A 24191-nucleotide genomic window follows, 5' to 3' on the forward strand; every position below is an offset into this window, starting at 1 on the left:
TTCGTAAAAGCACTCTTTACAATCGAACGTTTTCTTTAAGACTAATCTATCTATAGACTTCCAACTGTTTAAGAACGAATGAAAAGAGTACAAGAATAGTCCAGTATGTAGAAGTTGTTTCTTAACTTTCGAATCTCTCCGATTTTTTTTGGAAAGGTAGGTGAAATGTAAGCTATTTTTAAAATTACAAAATTGTACATTCTATCAAACAGAATATACAGTGTGTAAAAGCCAAATGGAATAAATTCATTATTTAGGTTACTGTACATATTTATAAAAAATCCCGAAACACGTCAAATTTAAATTATAACTTGACATTCTTTACCGTGAAAATGCAACCCCTACCTTCAACCCCCTTAGAATGACAGGTACAACCTCCAATTTTTAAAATAGGAAGTATAGGCTTGTGATATATAGTTTGAAAGGTCTTTTCAATCTTCATTTAAAAATGTTGTCGCTTTCAAGTTTATTAAGATTAATTAAGATAAAATAAATTAAAATCATGTGGATACCGAAATTCGCTACAATACAATCAAAAACTAAAATGTAATGCAAAACGTAATAAAATGTAGAACACAAAAAAGAACTATGAATGTTAATGAAGTAGATGTTCAATATGTTCACCGCGAACGTCTTGGCAACATCCTAATCTCAAATAAAACTGTCTTCTAACATTATTTAACATAACAGGCATGATCGACCTAATCGCAAGCGTTATTCGTTCTTTTAAGTCATTTAAATCAGAAGGTTTAGTTTTGTACACATGGCTCTTCACATATCCCCATAAAAAGAAATCTAATAATGTAAGATCAGGTGATCGCGCTGGCCATTCAATCGATCCTCGCCTCCCTATCCACCGATTGGGAAATATTGTATCGAGGTACTGCCGGACATTAAGTTGGTAATGTGGTGGTGCTCCATCCTGCTGAAACCATATCGTATTGACTGGAACTTGAGGGTTTCCTGGATCAGGATATAAATTTGCCAACTTTGGAATGACATCATTTTGAAGTAGTGCCAAATAATTGTTGCCATTCAAGTTGCCCTCAATGGAAAAGGGACCAATGATATTGTTTCCTACAATTCCTGCCCAAACATTAACCTTTTGAGGATATTGAGTGTGTTCTTCTCTCATCCAGTGAGAATTTTCCGTGGCCCAGTAGCGGCAAGTTTGCCGATTAGCATGACCGTTAAGTGAAAAAGTACACTCATCAGAAAACATACCGTCTTCTAATTGGATAATATTGTTATCCAACATGTCCATCATTTGCTCACAAAAAAAGTTCTCCTATCAAAATCGTCTTCCATGAGCTTCTGAGTAGGTATCATCTTATAGGAATGCAATTTATTTTCTTTTAATATGTTTACTATCGATGTATGGCTAGAATTGAATGTAGTGGATGCCTGTCTACTCGATGTATGTGAATTTTCCTGAAACTCAAGCAACACATCTAATTTGAGTTCATCACTCAGTGCATTGGCAGCTGCTTTTTTTATCTGCCTTATATGACCAAACTCGCGAAACTGCTTCTCTATTTTACTTATTGTTCCTTGGGATATAGGCGATAAATGAGGAAATTTCTCATGAAATAGACGAGTTACTTCCTGTTGTGTTCGTGTGTTATCTCCGTAACCAATCATTTGTAAAACTGTTATTTTATGCATTTCCGTTAATCTAACCATTTTTCAGAATTTAATTGAACGAACTTTTTACTTAAATTAAAATACTGACAACTTAAATAAAATAATTTACTAATGCGTGTTAAAATAACGTTGCCACGGAAACTCTTTAAAGTTTTTTAATGGTTACCATTTAAAAACCACATTGCTATGGTTTCTGTTTACTTTTTCATTATCAAGACCTAAACGGGAAATAAGTTTTGAGTATATTCTAGCAAATGTCGGTAACCACATGATTTTAATTTATTTTATCTTAAATAATCTTAATAAACTTGAAAGCGACCACATTTTTGAATGGAGAATGAAAAGACCTTTCAAACGATATATCGATATAAATAATGTTAGAAGACAGTTTTATTTGAGATTAGGATGTTGCCAAGACGTTCGCGGTGAACATATTAAACATCTACTTCATTAACATTCATAGTTCTTTTTCGTGTTCTACATTTTATTACGTTTTGCATTAAATTTTAGTTTTTGATTGTATTGTAGCGAATTTCGGTAACCACATGATTTTAATTTATTTTATCTTAATTAATCTTAATAAACTTGAAAGCGACCACATTTTTGAATGGAGAATGAAAAGACCTTTCAAACGATATATCACAAGCCTATACTTCCTATTTTAAAAATTGAGGGTTGTACCTGTCATTCTAAGGGGGTTGAAGGTAGGAGTTGCATTTTCACGTTAGAGAATGTCAAGTTATAATTTAAATTTGACGTGTTTCGGGATTTTTTTTAAATATGTACAGTAACCTAAATAATGAATTTATTCCATTTGGATTTTACACACTGTATACATAGAAACAAGTAGGTCTCAAATTATACGGGATATTCGTTGTTCTATTAATTCAAAACCAATATTTATTTAAAATTGAACTGGCCGGAATAACGTTGGAAAAACTACTCGTAAAAATTCATTTTTACGGTAAACCGAGAAAACCATTTAATTTTGTTTAAAAATCAATGTTGTTGCTTTTATATCAAACAAGTGACAAAATCGTTCGTACAATCCTCTGTATGTAAATAAAGGTAATACAGATAATATTTCTTGCAAAATTTCGATCCGTCGATTTTTGTTTCTTCTTCTTGATTTTTTTTTTTTTTTTTTTTATTAACATTTAAGATTTTTACAATCTGTTTTGCAGTGGAAACAATAAGTAAAATTTTTTGTCTTTACATGACAGAGAGATGTAAGGTCCAGTGACCAAATCATCACGACACAAATTGGCTTTTTACCGGTAGGATGCGCACATACACTGATACGCGAGCACTAAAAGCGGCACTGATCACAATGGCTGGGTGCTGTTGAAGGCGTAACTCCCACTGCTGTAGGCTCTGTCAGGATAGGTGAGGTAGGTCCAAGGGGTCATGTCGCTTCAATCTCTTCGCTTGTTGGTTGTTGAGAAGATTGTGTGCCAGGGTATTAGGATGCACCCGCAACCTGTTTTGATATTGTTCAGAAGTTTTTTTGCACTCTTCAGAGACTGTTAGTACCTGAAGATCTCTATGTATTGCATCATTCTGGATATACCAAGGTGCATTAGCGATTGTTCTCAGAGTTTTGGATTGGAATCTTTGTATTATCATAATATTAGATTTGCTAGCTGAACCCCAGAACTGTGAGCCATATGTCCAAATGGGTTTTATTATTGTATTGTATATCAGCAGCTTGTTGTCAATCAATAGGTGAGAGTTTTTTCCCAACATCCAGTAAAGTTTTCTGTATAAAATTCCCAATTGAAGCCTTTTCGTCCATATATGTTTGGTCCAAGTTAGACGTTTGTCAAGGTGAATACCTAAGTATTTTACGTCATGCTTTTGGGGCAAAGGATGTCCATTGAGGTTAACTTGTGGACATGTACCTCTTCTTAGAGTGAATGTAATTTGTGTAGATTTTGAGGGGTTTACTCTAATTCTCCAGAGTTTAAGCCATTCATTTGTTTTGTTCAGATGTAGTTGCAGTCTCTCTGATGCTATTGTTGGGTTGCTATGAGAGGACAAGAAAGCAGTATCATCTGCGAATGTTGCAAGCGTTAGATTATTGCTTATTGGCAAGTCAGCCGTATATATCAGGTACAGAATCGGTCCGAGCACACTACCCTGAGGTACACCAGATAGGATGGGGTAGAGTTTTGTATAGGCTTCACTATATTTTACCAGATATCTCCTTTCTGTAAGGTATGATTGAAGCAGTTTAAAGTAAGGGTAAGGTAAATTTTTCTTTAATTTGTACAGAAGTCCTGTATGCCACACCTTGTCAAAAGCTTGAGAAGCGTCTAAAAAGGCTGCAGTACAATATTGCTTGTTCTCGAGACTACTTCTTATTGTTGTGTATAGTCTGTGAACTTGTTCTATTGTACCATGTTGGTTACGAAAACTTCTTCTCGAAAAACGAGACTACTTCTTCTTGATGTGCCTATACATTACAAATGTTGGCGATCATCATGGCAATCTTTGTCTTATCTGCCTCCTCCTAAGTGCCTTCTCTGTTGAGGTTGGCGATCAATATGGCAAATTTCTCTCTGTTCTGGGCTTGATGAATTAATTAATTTCCTTTTGTGTGGGTCCAATCTCTGATGTTTCGTAGCCAAGATTTTTTATTTCGTCCTATGCTCCTTTTACCTTCAATCTTGCCTTCTAATATTACCTGGAGCTGCTCAAATTTCCTATGGCGCATTATGTGTCCTAGATATGACGTCTTTCTAATTTTGATAGTATTGACCAGATGAGGGCGTGTGTTCATTGCTCTCAGTACTTCTTCATTCGAAGTTCTGCTTGTCCAGCTTATTCTTAGCATTCGGCGGTACATCCACATTTCAAATGAATTTAATTTGTTGACGCGCGATCTGCAGCAGCGCGGAAAAGCTGCACAGATGTTGTATTGAACCAGATTCTGAGGTTCTTTAACCAAGATGTACTTCTTCTTCCTGGACCTCGTTTTCCAAATATTTTTCCTTGCAGGATGGCTTGAAGGAGAGCATAGCTGGATTCATTTCGCATAATATGTCCGAAGAACTGTAACTTTCGAGATTTGATGGTGGTTAGTACCTCTCGCTTCTTATTCATTGCTTTTTTTTACTTTTTTAGAAACTTCAGACTATTTTTATATTGTTGCTGTTCATTATATTTGTTGGATATTTATAAATTTGACATATCATTGCCTAATAACTGTTATTGTTTATACATTTCTGAATGTTGTCCCAATTGACATCCTTTGTAGTTTGTGTATTGTCTAGAATCGTATAACAAATTGCCTTTATCGTATTTTTTTGAATTTTTGTTCATTTTCATACTGTTATCGGTTATTAGCTTACGTTAGCTAAAAATCGTTATCTAAATAAGTAATTAGTATATTAGTGTAAAAAAGTATTCGAAAGAATTGTGACCAGTACTATTTCTTAATGGCGATGGAAGTTTCGTCCCGAACAAGAAGGATTCTTGATTTGGCTAATCGAATTGCTACTTTAAATTGTGGTGAGTAATCTTTTGTTTTATTTGAAACTGCTTCAACCACAAGGGTTATTAGCAATGGTCGATTTTACAGATACCATAAATACAAAAAAGAATACAATTAGATTTTGTTAATTAGTCCTCAGGCAACCAAAAGACAAAAAAAGTATGGTACGATTGCGGTCACTATGTTCACTTAGAATGTCTTTTATTGTTGTAGGTAACTGTTCATATTGTTGTTCAAATGCGTATAAAGGACACTCCACTAATAAGTGATGTGTTGTTAGATCACTATCACATACGTATCACAAAGGTTTGGGTTACTTCTGTAGTAGGAAATCATGTCGTAGTCTGGACATGAAGTTTTTAGATATTTAGTATAAGTATTTGAATGATGCAATTGTTACAACATAGTAATTTTCTTTGCAGAACTTGATAAAGGTGGCAAAAAACCACGGAAAGCTTGGATTCAGAATAAATAGTACGCCTTAGAAAAGCTCTATTTTTTATTGACTACCACACCCAAAAAGAAAAAAGTATTTACATATTTTTTCCAAACTGGTCAAAAAAAATTTTGGACTACTTTTTCTTATATACATATTATATTCAAAACCCATCAATGACGAACAAATGGAGAAAGCTCCTAGATGTGACAGCTGCCGTATGGTTTTCCATTTGGAGGAGAAATGCTCTGGTCTTTGTGCAAGTGAGCAGAGAGACATTGTCGTTCAAAAACGGATAATTTTGTTCTTCTGCGGAGACTGTGTGCTTTCCTTCAAAAAAATACCTGTTTTAACTAACAAATTCATTCAGCTAGAGGAGCAAATCTAGCATAATTGAAACTATTAAAAATAATAGGCCAGATGTACCTGTATATTTATTTGGCGACTACAATTTACCCCTAGCTTCTTGGGCTTACTAAAATGAAGATGGCTTGCTCGTTGACTGCCCACAAAACTATCCAGCAAAGCTGATATGCGAATGCTTCTCTTACCTGAACCTGAGGCAATCAAATATTATACCTAATCAACGTGGAGTATTTTTGGATCTCATTTTCTACAGTATTGAAGACTATCAGAAGCTGTCAGTGTATGAGGCAGTGGACACTTTGCTTCCCAATAACTTTCATCATGTGACAATTACTTGTAATCTTAGTTTTAATTGTAATGTTAAACAATTAGATTATACTACATATTTTGACTATCGTTATGCAAATTTTGTAGGTCTAAATAATTATTTTTCTTCAGTTGACTGGAATATTGTTTTTAGTGATTCAAATATTAATATCTCAGTAAATAATTTTTATGAAGTTCTTTCTGAAGCAATATCAATCTTTGTTCCGAAAAAAACATATAAACCTTCAAAATTTTCTCGTTGGTTTTCTTCAGATTAAAAAAAACTTGTTATTTCAAAAATAAACTGCTCATGCTAAATTTAAACATACTCAGTTAGCAGCTGATTATACCTTATTTTCAGATCTTAGAACACAATGCAAAACATTAACAGATCAATGCTACAGATCATATATCTCCAACATTGAGGAATCTATTCGCTCAGACTCAAAACAATTTTGGAACCATATAAACTCTTTGAATAACAGCCACGGAATTCCAAATGTCATGCATTGTAATGACTTATTAGCTGAATCAATTGAGGAAATAGCAAACTTGTTTACGAGCCATTTCTCTAGTGTCTATCGCTTAGACCAAAAGTAACTTCAATTTTAAAGTAAAGAATTCTGTTGATATTCCATTTACTTATCCAATTTTCACTTTCTAAAGTCTTTGAGTCTATAAATGGTCTAAAGGATAAACTGAGTTATGGCTCTGATAATATCCCTACATATTTCTTAAAAAGATGTGTCTACAGTCTATCCAAATCTTTACTTGTATTATTTAATTTATCTTTGAGACTACACACCTTCCCTAATAAGTGGCGTGACAGTAATATAACTCCTGTATTTAAAAACGGTGACAGAGAGAATATAAAAAATTATAGGCCTGTTGTTATGTTATCTGCCATTCCTAAACTTTTTGAACTAATTCTAAACAAATATCTTACTTGGCATTGTAGGAATCTCTTGATTAATGAACAATACGGATTTAGGCAGGGTAAATCTACATCTACAAATCTTGTTTTGTATCACGATTACATTATCAGGGCAACTGGACTCCATCTATACTGATTTTTCGAAGGCCTTTGACACAGTAATCCATTCTTTACTCATCTTTTAATTAAGATGTATTGGCTTTCCTGAGTGGTTTCTTTCATGGTTAAGTAGTTATCTTGATGAAAGAATTCAGTTTGTTTTTATAAAGGGTTCACTTTCAATTACTATCTTTGTCAGTTCAGGGGTGCCACAAGGTTCACATGTGGGTCCTCTTATTTTTTAATTTGTTTATTAATGATATTTCTGAGGTAATAAAAGTTAGTCAGTTTTTGTATTTGCTGATGACCTTAAGTTATATTTTAAAGTTTTAAATCTATCTGATTGTCTAAGGATCCAGGAAGACCTTACTTTCCTGTATAATTGGTCTCTTTCCAATGGTCTCCAGTTAAATAAAGATAAGTGTTTTGTGATATCCTTTAGCAAATCTAATTATAATGTTTTGTTTGACTTTCACATTAATACAAGGCTTCTATCAAGAGTGACTAAAATGAAAGATTTGGGAGTGTTATTTGACAGTTTGTCAAATAAAGTTTACCGAAATCTAGGTTTTATCACAAGAAACTCTCGAGATCTTTCAGTGCCTACATATAGAATTTTATATCTTACTTTCGTCCGTAGCATCTTGTCTTATGCTTCTATAGTATGGTCACCATACTATTTTAACCATATTCACACCCTTGAAAAAATTCAAAATAAGTTTCTCCGGATTTGTGCTTATAGATTAAACTTATGGATTAAACTAAGGTCAACACTAAATATCAGTTCCTTAGAAGACTACAGAACTAAATGTGATCTAGTTTTTCTCCATGAACTACTTTACCATACCACTGACTGTTCTGATTTATTAAGTCTTATCAACTTTAGATGTAACACTAGAATTCTTAGAGACATGCCTTTGTTTTCTATAAAACACTATCACACTAACTATGGCAAATTCTCCCCTGTTAACCGAATTTAGATCCTGGGAAATGACTTTAGCCAATCTCATGATCTGGTGGATATAAAATCTGTAAGATTTAAGCACTGTTTGACTTAGTATGTTAGGAATCAAAGATGAGTGACATTTAACTTGAAGTATTCATTTCATTTCATTTTGTTAAGATCATTTCATTTCATTTTATTAAGATCATTTCATTTTATTTTATTTCATTAAGATCATTTCATTTTATTAAGATCTTCATGAAATTTAATTTAATTTACTTAATTTAATCATTTGTTTAACAATAATGATTTAATCATTATTTAATACTTAGTTTTAGTATGTACTTGTATTATGGTTAGCATATTTTATTTTTGTTAAATTTTGTAAAATGAGGACATCTCGTAAATAAATAAATAAATATATTTCCTGAGAACTTGATGGTAACATTTCGTTAGTGCTGTCTCATACTGGACTAAAATTGAAAGATTCACCGTCTATTTAAAGCTTGTTAATATGGGAGTGTTGGCATTTTGGTTTAAATTTATATTTAAGAATTTCTTCCTGGTTACGTGCAGGACCGAACGTATTATCGAGGTGTTGCTAAAGAAGTGACTAATAATATTTGCGACAAAATATGAAGAAAATAATAAAAAACAAAAAATAAAATTTATTCTTAAGGGCAGTAAATTCACTAAACTGGGAACTTAATAATGCAATGTGAGAGTGGAAGAATGATCAGTTAACGAAGCTGCGTTTGAGTTTGTTGAACTGGTTGTTAGAATGATTGAAATTTCCTTCTGCTCTAAGACTGTTTAAAAATTGTATATTTTGGAGTTTTGTTATTTTCACCGTGTTCTTAAATCTATAACCCGTCAAAGCATTTCTGTGTTTAATAAAAATATGAAAATATCTTTAATAAAAATTATATTAGATAACGTTACTCGAATCCGTCAGGATTTATTGGGATTAACTCGGCTTATTTTTTGGCTTTCGCCGTGTTTAATAACATTTCAAACTTTATTAACTATCATTAGATTATTACTAGAATTCATTATATCTGCTGGACTATCGTTAGGCTCTGTAATCAAGTAAATAAAATTATCGTAAGCGCGTGTTTGCTTATTGGATTCGGGACGATATCTTCAAAACAATGAAAGGGGAGTAAATTTGTTGATTTATTAACAACCTACCAATCGTAAAAACTATTTTGTTCAAAAAAACAACGTACAGCCTCCGAACAGGATTAATACTATAAAGATGACCACGGCAAGAAATAAGGACATGTGAAAAATATCCAAAACCCAGATGAGAATTACTATATGGAATATCAGGTCGCTTAACTTAAGAATTCGCTCACATTGAAGAATTAAATTCTCCTTGATCTTTTTGCTTGCTGTTAATTGGGCGAACCCTGCACCCAGCATTTCCTTTTTTACTTGGACGCCTGCACGCTCAACAAAAGTAATGCTTGGGAACATGTTTTGTCACGACATAATAACTTACCACTTAGAACACCAGAAGCCACGAGTGTAGGACGTGCCACTGGGCACATCCGGGAATTACAACAGCACATAAGCTGCAAAAACTAATTGCGAAGAAAGAGCAGAAGCAGGTGTCAAAGGCAACATCGTGTGAAAGAGGATCACTGGTAACAGTTTTATGCACTATAAGTGCGTTTGGTAACACTATTCCCCCATTTTTAATTTATCCGAGAAAATTTTGAAAAATATTTACTGCACTTCATTAGATATTTCCGAGTCGACATGAATCACAAGTGTCTGGTGATACTAGATAATGATGATAGCCATATTTCGTCAAAAGGGATTAACATTAATTTGTAAAAACAATGGAGTAATACTACTCAACATTCCACCTCATACTAGCCATAAGTTACAGCCCTTGGATACCAACGTTTTTAGGCCATTTAGATTTTATAATGAAGCAGGCGATAACTGGATGGTTAACAATCCTCTACAGCTGATATCCTTAAAAGAAATCCTTGAACTTGTGGGAAGTGCTTACGTTCGCTCTTTTACACCTGCCAATATCATAGGTGAGTTTTCACATACTGGTATTTGTCCTTACAATCCAGCTGTATTTACAGATAGTGATTTTACCAGTGCTAAAATTACAGACCGGCCAAATCCATCTCAAGCTTTACAGGCTATAGAAAATTTACATTTGGCTACCCCTCATACTTCCCAAAATAATCCAAATGCATTTGTAAGCCCTAAGGTTATAAGACCATTTCAGAACGCTCTTCCACGTAAAAATAAAACTGGAAGAAAATGTGGAAAAACACGGATTTTAATGGACACCCCCGAAAAAAACCAAATAGAAAAAGAATGAAAAGAAAGAGCTATTCTTCGTTCACAAATTGTTGAGAGCACGAAATATGCCTCAAACTCATAAAACGGTCGTAAATCATAGGCGTTCCTAAGGTGTTTATTCATTAAATAATTATATAATGTTTTAACTGTTATATATAATATTGATAATATTTTAATACTAATATATTTAGCAAAAAAACAATTAAAACTTTCACGGCTAATGTTGGTTATTATATTATATTAATAAAAATAAGAATTTAACCATTAACAATTTTGTAAATAAGAATACCTTATCTCTTTGGATATTTCAATACTAATCTTCGCGTTTAATCACTTTACTAGAAAACCTGGAATTCATATCCGAAGGTACTATTCGTTGCAAGATAATTAAGATGGAATTCCCCAGATTTTTAAGAATATAATTATATTCGAAACTTAACTTGAAAGGGTGAAGTTATTACGAACGAAAACAATTTTTTGTTTAGTACGTTTTTGATCGCATGTAATTTACGGCTCATCGGTGTTTCCGCGTCTACGGCAGTAATTAGCGTCTCGAATATTTCTTTTGCGAATTATATGCAGTGCGTGAGTAATTTTTTATTCCATATACCTACGAACATATACGTACTTTTAGCTCATGCACGTTTTGTTGGATTGTTTGTGATGGCTTCATCATCAAGTTTTACACCGGTACTGTTGCGTACAGTCAGTAAGTCTGTCTATTTACCAAGAGAGAAGACTATTGTCCTGAATGTTCACGATGCTCTGGTTTCTCAGAATCCCACAAAAACTGTTCGCAACATAGTCGAAAGTTGTGCCAACATGACTGGCGTAGGAGAGTCAACTTTATATAGGTTCCTATCAGAAAGAAAAAAACACGGTATAGCTAACCTAAACACAAACGAACACTTAAAGAGAGAGAAAAAGCCTATTGAAATTGATGAATTTGCCAAAAATGGTATTCGAAGGAAAATTCATGGATTTTTTTTTTCAAAAAAGAAATACCAAACCTAAACAAAATTTTACAAGAAGTTAGAGACGACCCGGATTTGCCTCATATCGGACGAACTAAATTGTGGCAAGTTTTAAAAGAATTAAATTTCCGGTGTGAGAAATCAGACCGAAAATCACTTTTAATTGACCGGGAGGAGAAGATGATGTTGGAGAAGAAATTATCTAAGATTCATACCAAAATTCCGGGCTGAAGAAAGGCCCATCTTCTACCAGGATGAAACGTGGGTAAACTCAGGTCATACTCTAAAAAAAATTTGGTCAGATAAAAATATATTAAGCTCCAGGCAAGCCTTTATGGAAGGTTGGTCTACTGGTATCTCCCCACCTTCTGGTAAAGGCAGTAGATTAATAATTTCTCACATTGGCAGTGAAAAAGGATTTGTTAAGCATAGTTTGTTGGAATTTCAGTCCAAAAGCACAAAAGACTATCACGAGGAGATGACAGCTGATGTTTTCGAAGAGTATTTTGAGCAAATTATTGAACACATACCACCAAATTCAATTATAGTATTGGATAATGCACCTTATCATTCACGACTAGTAGAAAGACTTCTAACGAATGCGTGGAAGAAACAGGATATTCTTGACTGGCTGCGGAATAAGTATCTACCTCACGAAGATGGAATGGTAAAAGCAGAACTTTTAAAAATTGCCCGGCAACACAAATCCAAGTTCAAGAAATACGTAGTTGACAAAATGGCGGAAAGGCGAAACATCACAGTCTTTAGACTTCCACTCTACCACTGCGAAATAAATCCAATTGAACTCATTTGAGCACAAATGAAAAGTTATGTGGCTAGAAAAAATACGTCATATAAAATACAAGTTGTACGTGAATTGTTATACGAGTCTTTATAACATATATCAAAACAAAACTGGAAAGATGCAGTAAGACATGTAATAGAAGAAGAACAAAAAATGTGGGATCTTGATAACATAATTGATGCGACCGTAGAGATTATTAACCTAATTATTAACCCTCAAGACGACTCGGATTCCGAAGTTGATCCTATTTATTTTGAATTTGAATAGTTTTCTAATCGTAATTATATAAGGTAAGTAATAGTAGTTGTAATCGTAAGGTATTAAAGGGGAAAGGCGCAAAATGTCGCCTGTCAAAATGTTCAATTTGTTTTAAATGTATCCATTTTTTTTTTCAAATCCTAAGAAAACTAAAAAGCATTTTTGAAAAATTTAAAAGCAGAATGAAATATTTTTTAGAATAAATAAAACGTTTGTTTTGAATGCAATATTTTCAATTAAAAATTATACTATATTTTCTCTTTTATTTTCACCCCTGTTACATAACATATTAAAATAAACACTGTAGAAGTTTTCAGGGACTTTATGCCCTGAGTAATAATGTAATCTTTCATTCTGCTTTTAAATTTTTCAAAAATATTTATTAGTTTTCTCCGGATTCGAAAATAATGGATACATTTAAAACACATTGGAAATTTTGCCAGGCGACATTTGGCGCCTTTTTCCTTAATTAAATAAATGTATCTTTCACAAATGGCAAGAAACTTTTTATTTTTGAATAAAATAAATAAGTTTTATTAAAAAATACAATTTACATAAGTACAATTTAAAAAATATATTTATTTAGTTCAAATAAATGTTTCAATCATATACTCTACGACACTGGTCGTTCATTTCTAACCATTCAAAATACCCCCGTAATAGGATTATAAGGTATTGTATTCCTTCAGATATAAGGTGGGTTAGTCGAAAACGTCTTAAACAGTCAGTTTTAGGTTGGTTTTTACTATTATATCGTATTACTTATCCTCTCTGTATTTCAGTTTTCTAATTAGGGTTAAACTTGTAGTAAGCTATCAACAAATTGTGAACCGGGTATAGATCAAGAAAAAGCCAAATTAGAAAAAGGAGGAAAGGGTGGAAAGATTAAAAAAAAATTGGCAGTAGAAGATGAAAAATAAGTGTCAGTTAAACAAAATGAAATTGAGATAGTCATGGAGGACTCTGAACAATCTAACGATTCTTTCAATTTTTCGAGTTCTGGTGAGTTAACTGATATCGAGGAATATATTGAACAAGAAAATGCTGAAGAAAGCTTTATGAATTAATACGTTTGTAAGAATGACTATGTTCTTGTACGATTTTCTATTAAAAAGACTTTCCGACATTACGTTGCTAAAGTCAAATATTAATGGCAACGATTACGACATATTGTGCATAAGAATAAAATCTCCGGGATACAAATTTGTTTTTCCCGATGTTGCAGATAAATGTTGTGTACCGAGGAACGATCTTGTTAGTAACCTTACCCCTCTTTTACTGAAGGAACAGCTAGAACACATAGCACCCTTTCTTTTTCAGTTGATTTTTCTAAATATAAAAATAGATTGATATTGATGAGAAGACAATTGATAGATATTCTGCGAAAGACAGGTATTGACGACAAGGACATTCGAATTGTGGCAAACCTATACTGGGGTCAAACAGCAAGAGCAAAAATTGGCAATGAACTCACTAAAAGTGTGCAGATCAAAAGAGGTGTCCGTCAGGGTTGTATATTATCCCCACTCCTATTCAATATTTATTCCGAAGAAATATTTAATAAATGTATGGAAAATACAAATGAGGACATAAAAATAAACGGCGAGTTAACGAACAATATAAGATATGCCGACGACACGGTGATTCTTGCCAGTACCATAGACGAATTACAGCAGGTAATGGAAAGAGTTTATTCAGTTAGTGAGGAATACGGCCTGAGCCTCAACTTCAAGAAGACAAAGTGGATGCTGATAAGCAGGAAGCAACAGCCTGCTCGACAGTTACGGATAAGTAACATACTAATTGACCATGTCAAATCTTATGTGTACCTTGGCACCAACGTAAATGCAAAATGGGAACAGGCCACAGAAATTAAGGCGAGAATAGAACGAGCTAGAGCAGCATTTAGCAATATAAAAAAGCTCCTCATAAGCAGGGATTTGTCTCTTCCCCTAAAACTACGTCTAGTTAAATGCTACATTTTTCCGATCTTACTGTATGGTGTGGAGGCCTGGACGCTGACGGAGACGTTCACGAGAAAACTAGAAGCATTCGAAATTTGGGTGTACCGACGCATTCTTCGTATATCCTGGACCGAACATGTCACCAACACAGAGGTAATCCAAAGAATCGGAAAGGAGAAAGAAATCGTGAATACAATTAAACAAAGAAAGCTTGAATATCTAGGCCACATATTGAGACACGATAAGTACCGTCTACTGCAATTGATTGTCCAGGGAAAAATAGACAGTAAGCGAGGGCCAGGCAGGAGAAGACACTCGTGGCTCCAAAATCTGAGGAAGTGGTTCGGGCTCACAACGGTCGAACTATTCAGAAGCGCCGCAAATAAGATCAGAATTGCCATGTTAATAGCCAACGTTCGCAACGGACAGAGCACTTGAAGAAGAAGAAGAAGATAAAAATAGATACATACTATTTTGGCATATTTTTCAAATGTTCCTATTTTTTATGATTGTTATTGTAGGGTTAAATAATACCTAGTTACTTGCTTTAATAAATTTGATTTTAACTTATGACTTTATCGTTACCTACTACTCTTGTCTCTACCCTCCCTATGCTTGCCTCAAACCTCCCTTTGCTTGTCTCAAGCCTCCCTTCATAATGGAGGTTTGAGACAAGTGCATGTTGTACTTAAATCATTTATTTTTTGCTTAAATAACAATTTTTTAAATAATCATACTATTGCGTTAAAAAAATAAAACCCATAGGTAATTAATATGTAAAAAACTTTATGCAATTACTAAAGCAAGGTAGAAAATCTGGTCCCTAAAAAAAAGTAGCTCAACCCTTCCCAGTGTCCCCTACTGTTTTACAAATATAAAGGAAATCTCTAATTATATCAGTAAAAGCCTGAAAGAGAACATGACAAAAAACTCAAAACGTTTATCTATACTAAACTCTAATTTCAGCAACTAAATCTTAGATAATTTAGTATAATTTTCATAAATCACTTACATACGATTTTATCCTAAATGTGAATCTTTTTTTACACTAGAAACAAAATATTGTTCTGATATCCAGATATTTGTCTATAAAGCTATAACCTAAAAACAAACAAGTCCGCTATATATAGCACGAGATTATTTTTACCTTTCACCGAATCGTAAGGTCAAAAACAGAAGCTTATTGCACAGGTTCAGTGTCAGCTGAAAAGACTCTCCTGCTGAGTAAACAGCTATAATTATACTTGCGGCGGCGGCTGGTATAAATATTAATAAATACCCTTTCCCACGCATGCTTTTACATATGGATAGAGTGCATTAGGATTAACATGATAGGTTTCGAATGATTTTTCCTATTTTCAAAAAAATGGTGTATAATAATAGGCCATAAAACAATTTTAGTGTAATGTTTAGTGTAATATCTATCATAAAATTATTATATCTATAGAATTAAATGAAACTAATCAATTACAACCATCAATCATGACCATCATAAACTTAAGGACAATTATTGACAAATAAAGGACAAATATAAAAAACAAATGATATATAACACTAAAAATAAAAATTTATGATATTGAGAAAGAAATGGATGTGTTTATTGTATAAAATAAAAAGTTTTAGTAATCTAATAATAAAACAAGTAGGGTAGAGGCACCACTTAAGGCCACTACCCCACCTATGGCCATTTCACTATGATTCGTAGGATAATAAGCATGGCGTCCATCAACCAATAAGCTTGAAGCTGCTAAAATGTCAAATAATTATGTAGGAAGTGGGAACAGTGACAGAAACCTACCTAACTGATCCATTCATTTCATTATTGATGTTTGAGTGGTAGTGTGTTGCACGTGCCGAGCTAACTAACAAATTTTCTTAAGAAACATATCTGATATCATCGTTTTAAATCCAATACTATATGCTATTTTTTCTTCATTAGAAGTGAGAGATAAGGTAAATAGACACTTTTTATTTTATATTTTTTATGTTTCATTATAATTAATATTTGAAAAAATGAAGGTGGCCACAAGTGGAAACCGAAAATCACTATTTACCTACTTATGGCCAATCTGCTGGCCACAAGTAGGTAAGCGAAATCCACTTTTGGCCAAGTTACTTTTCTACTAATGTAGCATGTTTACATAAATATAGCTATTTTATTTCTTTTAGTGAAAATGCCAAACGCCCTTAAGAATAATAAAAGCAGAGTAGAAAAAGTAAGAATACCAAAATTTCAGTATTCACCTTCAAAATTAAATTTAGCATTAAATGCCATATCCGAAGGAATGCCTGTGGCCACAGCCAGTCGTCAATTTAAAGTTCCGAGAACTACTTTGCGCAACAAAATATCCGGAAAGTCTCCAAGAGATTCAGTGCACTGTAGATTCGATTCTCACTTGGGAAAAGAAACTGAAGACCTCTTAGTTGAATGGATATTAAATTGTGCAAAGATGGGATTTCCAATTGATAAAGACGGGTTATTGAGTTCGGTACAAAAACTTGTTCGAGAGTCAAATATTAAAACTCCTTTTGTCAACGATCGTCCAGGAAAAAAATGGTATTACAGCTTCCTTAACAGGCACAAGCAACTGTCCCAGAAGAAAGCAGAATACATTCACGGTGGTAGAGGCGCAGTAACTGAAGAGAAAATACGTAAATGGTTCGACGAGGTTCGTATGAATTTAAGCGATATGAGCGCTACCAGTGTTTTAGATCATCCAAAAAGGATTTACAATATGGATGAAACATGTTTTTGTTTAGCCCCAAAAAGTGGTACTGTAATTGGTCCGCGAGGAAAAAACATCTATGATGAACGAACCTCATCAGATAAGGAAAATGTAACCACGCTTTTCACAGTAAATGCAGAAGGAAAATTCGCTCCTCCTTTGACACTTTTTAAATACGACCGGATTCCGCCCGCTGTATGCAAAGCAGCTCCTAAAGGTTGGGGATTAGGGAAAAGTGAAAGAGGCTGGATGACTGCAGAATGTTTTTTTGAGTATTTTTCAAACGTTTTTGTACCCTACCTAAAGGAGTCTCAAATAGAGTTCCCTGTTCTTGTCTTTTTAGATGGACATAAATCCTATCTGACCCCATATTTAAGTAAATTTTGCAGAGAAAATCAAATAATTTTAATAGCATTGCCCCCTAATGCTACTCATATCCTCCAGCCTTTAGACTTCTCTGTGTTTGGGCCTATAAAACAAAAGTGGAAACATGTTGTTCGAAAATATAAGATAGAAAACAATGGTCAGGAGATTACTAAATCATTTTTACCTATGGCACTGGCTCAGTTGATTGATGATCCAAAAATGACCTCTAATATAATATCAGGATTTAGAGCCACAGGTCTGTACCCTTTTTCAGAAAATAATGTGGACGACAGTAAAATTATATTGAGAAAATCCGATATGTTTCAAACTAACGATATTAACACTGAAGCCATAGTTTTCCTTAAATATTTAGAACCAAAAATTGATGTGGTTGTCCTGGACCAATTTAAGACAACAAAAAGAAGAAACCATGAATGAGAAGGTAATGTTGAAGATAAATCGCTGTACAATATTTGGTTTCAAATAGCAAACGAAGTAGAAATTCAACCAACCGAAAGTAGAGATCCGGTTCTGGCGAGAGAAAATCCAGAACCTGATAATAATGCTCTGAACATAATGCTTCCAAATATATGTCCCCTGGTATCTACTACAAATGATAATATGGTAAATGCTGTGTTTTCGGAATCTTCCAATTCTGATTATTTAGCCGATCAAGTTCCGACCATATCGACTGCTAGCAATATTGTGATGGATAGCAGTTTTCGCCCAGATAAGGTAGAAGAAGTCAAACGTAATATTTTTTTTTGCACAAAAACCGATTTCTTTAACAGTATTTTACAATGTGCTCCCGTACCCTCAACAAAAGGAACCGGACTCAAAGAAAAAAAGGAAAAAAGAATATACACCAAGTGTTGTCACATCTGATAAGTGGGTGGAGTATCATGAAGAATGCGAGAAACTTAAAAATGATAAAGAAAAAAAAAAGCAAGAAAGGAAACAGGCTCGAGACCATAACAAACAGATGAAGGCACAAAAAAAAGTCGAAAAAATTGAACAAAAGACAACAAAACTTAAAACGACGAAAACTAAAAAATACGATCTAGATTCAGGCTCTTCTTCAGAAGAACATGAAGACTGGGAGGAAAGTGGTAGTAGTGGAGACGATGTTGATATCATGGAACCAGAACCAGAAAATATTCAAATGTACGATACCGATGATCTGAAATTGGGAGACTTTGTGCTTGCCAGATTTAAACAACTGGGTAAAAGATCGACGACAACATATAAATATGTTGCCAAAATTATAGATGTCCTTTCAGCAGAAGAGTATGAGATACAATGTTTCAAAAGTGCCAATGAAGAAAAAACTGTGTTTTGTCCTATAGAAAATGACGTTTGCAGTATAGATAAAGGCGATATTTTGGGAAAACTACCCGAGCCTATTGTCCAGGAACAAGGAAGAAAATTTAAGACTATTTTTCCAGGACAATTAGACATTTATGAACAAATATGAAATCATAAGTACTATTTATAAAAGTTTTAATTATTATTTTCAGTACTTTTTACTTATTTGTGTTACCATAAATTTATTTTGTTTTACCTATTTTTGTAGTTCAATAAATATTTAAGCACAAATATCAACTTGTATCTCTATTTTTATTTAGTTCTTGGGTGGCCAAAAGTGGGGAAAGTGTATGGCCAAAAGTAGAAACACATGGCCAAAAGTAGGGATTTTTGTTGTTCAAAATATAAAACATTATAATAATTTCAGTATGAATTGAATCTTTATGATCAGTTGATCTCCTAGCAGAGCAGATTCGAAAGTCAAAATGGCATTGAGCGGAAAGATTTTATTCAAATCCTACATGTTTCTCAATAGAAAAATAATAAAGAAAGTTCTTAAGGTGGCCATAAGTGGTGCCTCTACCCTACAACCAAGTCATCAAGATTAATGGCGTACCAATAAGTAATTTTCGATATGCAGATGATACTATTATACTGGCCGATAACATCGAAGATTTACCGATGATGCTAAATAGAGTAAATACACCTGGCAACCAATTTGGAATGAAGATCAATAGAAAGAAAACTAAATTTATGGTGATCAGTAAAAAGAACATTCAACATATCGACCTGAATATTGAAGCCGAACGTATTGAAAGAGTACACCGATTTAAATATCTGGGATATACAGTAAATGATAAGTGGGACCCAGACGTAGAGATTAAGATCCTAATTGAAATAGCAAGATTAAAATTCATCAAAATGAGAAAGCTCTTAATCAACCGCCACCTAAGCGTTAACCTCTGATGGCGCGCCACGAAATGCTACGTACTCTCTATGCTACTTTACGGAGTTGAAGGGTGGACGTTAACAGCAGCAACTATAAAGAAGTTAGCAGCTCTAGAATAGAATACCTTGGACAGACAGAGTGACCAACACAGAGGTATTAAGACGTATGGGTAAAGAGGTGGAATTGTTAACAACTGTTAAAAGGAGGAAAGCGTCATACCTGGGCCATGTGTTCCGTAATGATAAATACAGTCTGCTACAGCTTATTGTGGAAGTCAAGATTGAAGGTAGAAGAGGTTTGGACAGAAAGAAGAAATCCTTGCTGAGAAACTTGAGAGAATGGTTTCAAATACCAAAAGCTGCGAACATAAAACTTCTTCTTCTTCTTCTAATGGCGCTACAACCCTTTGTGAGTCTTGGCCTGCTTAACAATGTTCTTCCATTCTGCCCTGTCGGATACTTTCCTTCGCCACTGCCTGATGTTCATGGTTTTAAGATCCCTCTCTACGTCGTCTATCCATCTTTTACGGGGCCTTCCTCTTGTTCTGTTTCCTTGGGGCTTCCATCTCTGGACTACTTTTACAGCTCGATTATCTGGCATTCTTTCTAGGTGACCAAGCCAGTTTAGTCTTTGTAACTTTACAAATCTGACAATATCTGCGCTCTGCATTAGTTCATCCAGCTCGTGATTCATTTTAATTCTCCACGAACCATCGCTGCAAATTGTTGGTCCAAATATCTTCCTTAGTATTTTGCGCTCAAATATTCTCAGTTGATTTTCATCAGTGGTTGAGAGGGCCCACGTTTCACATCCATATGTGACCACTGGTCTAATTAAAGGCGAACATAAAACATGCGTCATAAAACAGTGAAACCTATCGTTTGATGGTCGCCAACCTTCGGTAGAAGACGGCACATAAAGAAGAAGAATTAGTTCGCTCATTCTCCATTCTTTCGGAAATTTTATTGTGTTTTATAAATTTATTTATTAATTAATGTTAATTGTTCTGTCATTGCTGCTCCACAATATTTTAGTAATTCGTTTGGTATCCCGTCTTTGCCTGCTGCTTTTCTGTTCTTCAGGTTTTCAAGTATTTTCCGAACTTCCTGTACATTTATATTTAAGTTCTTCATTTGTGGTAATTTCTGGTGTTTCTCATATTTCCTTTTGCAGGCCGTAACATTCATGTTACAAGTGCATGTGTTGCTTTTCTAATTGTCTTTAGAAACAATTAGACAATAATATTATAATATACGCATGTTTTATTGACTATAATAAAGCATTCGATAAAGTACGACATAAACAATTAATGAATATCCTGAAATCAAAGAAGATTGACTACAACGACCTCAAGATCATATCAAATTTATACTATAAATAGCGAGCAAAAGTACGTGTTAACGAACAGCTGTCAGAAGAAATTGAAATTAGATATGGAGTGAGACAGGGATGCGTATTGTCGCCAATTATTTTTAATGCCTACTCCGAAAAGGTCCTGAAAAAAGCTCTTGAGGGTGAAACAGCTGGAATGAAGGTAAATGTAGTTCCCGTTAACAACATTAGATATGAGGACGACACTGTGATCTTAGCCGAAAACATTGAAGATCTTCAGACACTGGTGACCATAATAGCAGAGTATGGAAAAGAGTATGGTCTAACAATGAATGTCAAGAAGACAAAATTTATGAGAATATCGAAAACTCAAAGAAATAACGAGAATCTTCTAATAAATGGAACCAACGTCGAACAAGTGGACAAATATGCATACCTGGGAACAATGATTAACTCCACAAATGATTACAATCAGGAGATCAAAATAAGAATAGAAAAGGCTAGAGCAAATTTCAACAAAATGGGAAGAGTGCTATGTACCAGGGATTTAAAACTGGAACTAAGAGTTAGGTTGGCGAGGTGCTATGTTTTTTCGACTTTATTTTATGGAATGGAATCTTGGACCTTGAATGCGACATCAATGAAAAAACTGGAATCATTCGATCTGTGGGTGTACAGAGAAATAATTCTGAAAATATCATGGACATAACACGTCACAAACGAAGAGGTTCTGGGAAGGATGAACAAAGAAATGGAAATTTTAAGTACAATAAAAACAAGAAAATTAGAATATCTCGGAAATATTACACGTGGAAAGGAATACACCTTGCTCCAACTGATTATGCAGGGAAAGATCCAAGGAAAGATAAGCATAGGGAGGCGTAGAATGTCATGGCTGCGCAACCTGAGAGACTGGTACGGATGTACATCAAACGAACTTTTCAGAGCAGCCGTCTTAAAAGTCCGAATAGCTATAATGATTGCTGACCTCCGCCGCGGATATGGCACTTGAAGAAGAAGATTATAATATTTAAAGAGTAATAATAATATATTTATTTATTTTTTAATTTCAGGAGTCAATATTCGTAAGGTCCATAAAAGAGTTCGTTGATGTCAGTTTATTAACAACTAAAAATATAAATTTAAACGGACAATGATGGTTTCCTATTAAAAAAATCGTCGACGCCAACCCTAATATAGCATTTACCGAAGTAACTAGAATATGCGCGCAGTATCGTGTTTCTATTTCCATCCGTCAGTAAAATTAGACTCAATGAGCTAAATGGAGAAGTTACTGAGCTAGAAATAATTACTGTGTATAAACCGAACAAAAACGCAGGGGTAGTTGAGTTAATCCTTAAACACAACATAAACAAATCTCTCACTTGGTAGAGTTATTATGTATAAGGGGCTAAGCAGGGTTGAAATATAGGGAGATATTTTAAATTGTAACGAAGATAAATTCACCAATGGCAATCCCCAGTTAAAATATATACGTATATGTATAATATATTCTATTTATACTTAAATTCTTAAATAAATATATTTATATATTTTTGTAAATATAAATGTAAAAGTACAGACTTTCTCTATATTGGAGCCCGTCCTTTTAACGGCCGGTTTTACACAGTAAAGTTACCTTGTGGTTAAGAGATAACCAGTGGTTACCCTGAAATGTTCACAATAAGATCGACAGTTTGAGATGTGGTTAACATACAAGCTTTTTAACTCGAACTAGAGGTGCTGGTTTAGAGCTTGACCAGATTATACTAATCTAATTTCGAATTCCATTTTGTTGACATGGTGAAAATACATAAATTATGATTTAACAAGTAACTTCTTCTTCTTAGAGTGCCATATCCCTACGGAACGTCGGCGACTACCATGCTTATAATATTGTTATACTGATCTCGGTCTTGCGCTACGTGTAGCAATTGGTCCGCTGTCAAACCTGTCCACTGCAGCAAATTCCTCAACCAAGAGAGTTTCTTCCGTCCTATCCATTTCTTTCCTTTGATTTTACCGTTGAGAATTAGCCGAAGGAACTCATATCTTGGTCCTCTGATTATATGTCCAAGATATTCTAGTTTACGCCTCTTAATAATATTTAATAGAGTTCGTTGATGTCCCATTCTTCGAAGAACTTCTTCGTTTCTGGTTCTGCTACTCCATAGAATTTTTAGTATCCTTCGATACAACCACATCTCAAACGCCTCGATTTTATTCATGATATCGGCGTTTAAAGTCCAAGTTTCACATCCATACAAAAGTACAGACCACACGTAACATCTTGTAAACTTTTCACGGATTTCCAAATTTAATGAGTTATTGGATAATAGAGGCTTGAATTTTTGTAATGAGTTTCTTGCTTGTTCAATTCTACATCGAATTTCGAAGGATGGATCCAGATTTTGGATAATCCAACATCCAAGGTATTTGAATCTCTGAATTTTCTGCAGCGGTTGTTGGTTTAATATCAGTTGGGTTGCGCCGATATCCACTTTACTGGTCACCATGTATTCAGTTTTATCGATATTTATCGACAGTCCCCAATTTGTGCATTCCATGTCAACTCGATTGATAAGCTCCTGCAGATCGTCGATGTTTTCAGCTAGAATCACAGTATCGTCGGCGTACCGTATTGTTAATTATTTCTCCTCCTATGATAATTCCTTTTTGATCTTTTAAAGCTTCCCTAAATAGATTCTCAGAATACACGTTAAATAGGGTGGGAGACAGTACACAGCCCTGTCTTACGCCTCGTTCAATACTGATTGGCTTTGATTCTCTGTTGTTGGTATTAATAATGGCTGTTTGGTTTCAGTAAAGTTTGGCAATAAGTTTGATGTCTTTCTCAATTAGTTGGATGCTCTGCAAGGCGGTAATTAGTCTTGTATGCTGAACGCGATCAAATGCCTTTTCAAAATCAATGAAGCACATATATACTGGTTTTCTTA

The 24191-nt window shown here is 34.1% G+C and overlaps 2 protein-coding genes across 7 annotated transcripts in view; one reads left to right on the top strand and one right to left on the bottom strand.

Annotated features, from left to right (window-relative positions):
* LOC140450414 (uncharacterized) overlaps positions 1-15722 on the bottom strand; it is a 46405-nt gene extending 30683 nt beyond the window's left edge. The window contains exon 1 of one of the 2 annotated variants that reach the window (XM_072544038.1): positions 15704-15722. The gene's annotated coding sequence lies outside the window, so the exon portion shown is untranslated. Of the gene's footprint in view, positions 1-15568 lie in introns of both variants that reach the window. The other variant, XM_072544037.1, reaches the window with a different exon arrangement.
* LOC140450416 (uncharacterized) overlaps positions 1-24191 on the top strand; it is a 743391-nt gene that overhangs the window by 273076 nt on the left and 446124 nt on the right. The window lies entirely within an intron of this gene.

Source organism: Diabrotica undecimpunctata, chromosome 9, assembly GCF_040954645.1.
Source record: "Diabrotica undecimpunctata isolate CICGRU chromosome 9, icDiaUnde3, whole genome shotgun sequence".
Classification (NCBI taxonomy): Eukaryota; Metazoa; Arthropoda; class Insecta; order Coleoptera; family Chrysomelidae; genus Diabrotica; species Diabrotica undecimpunctata.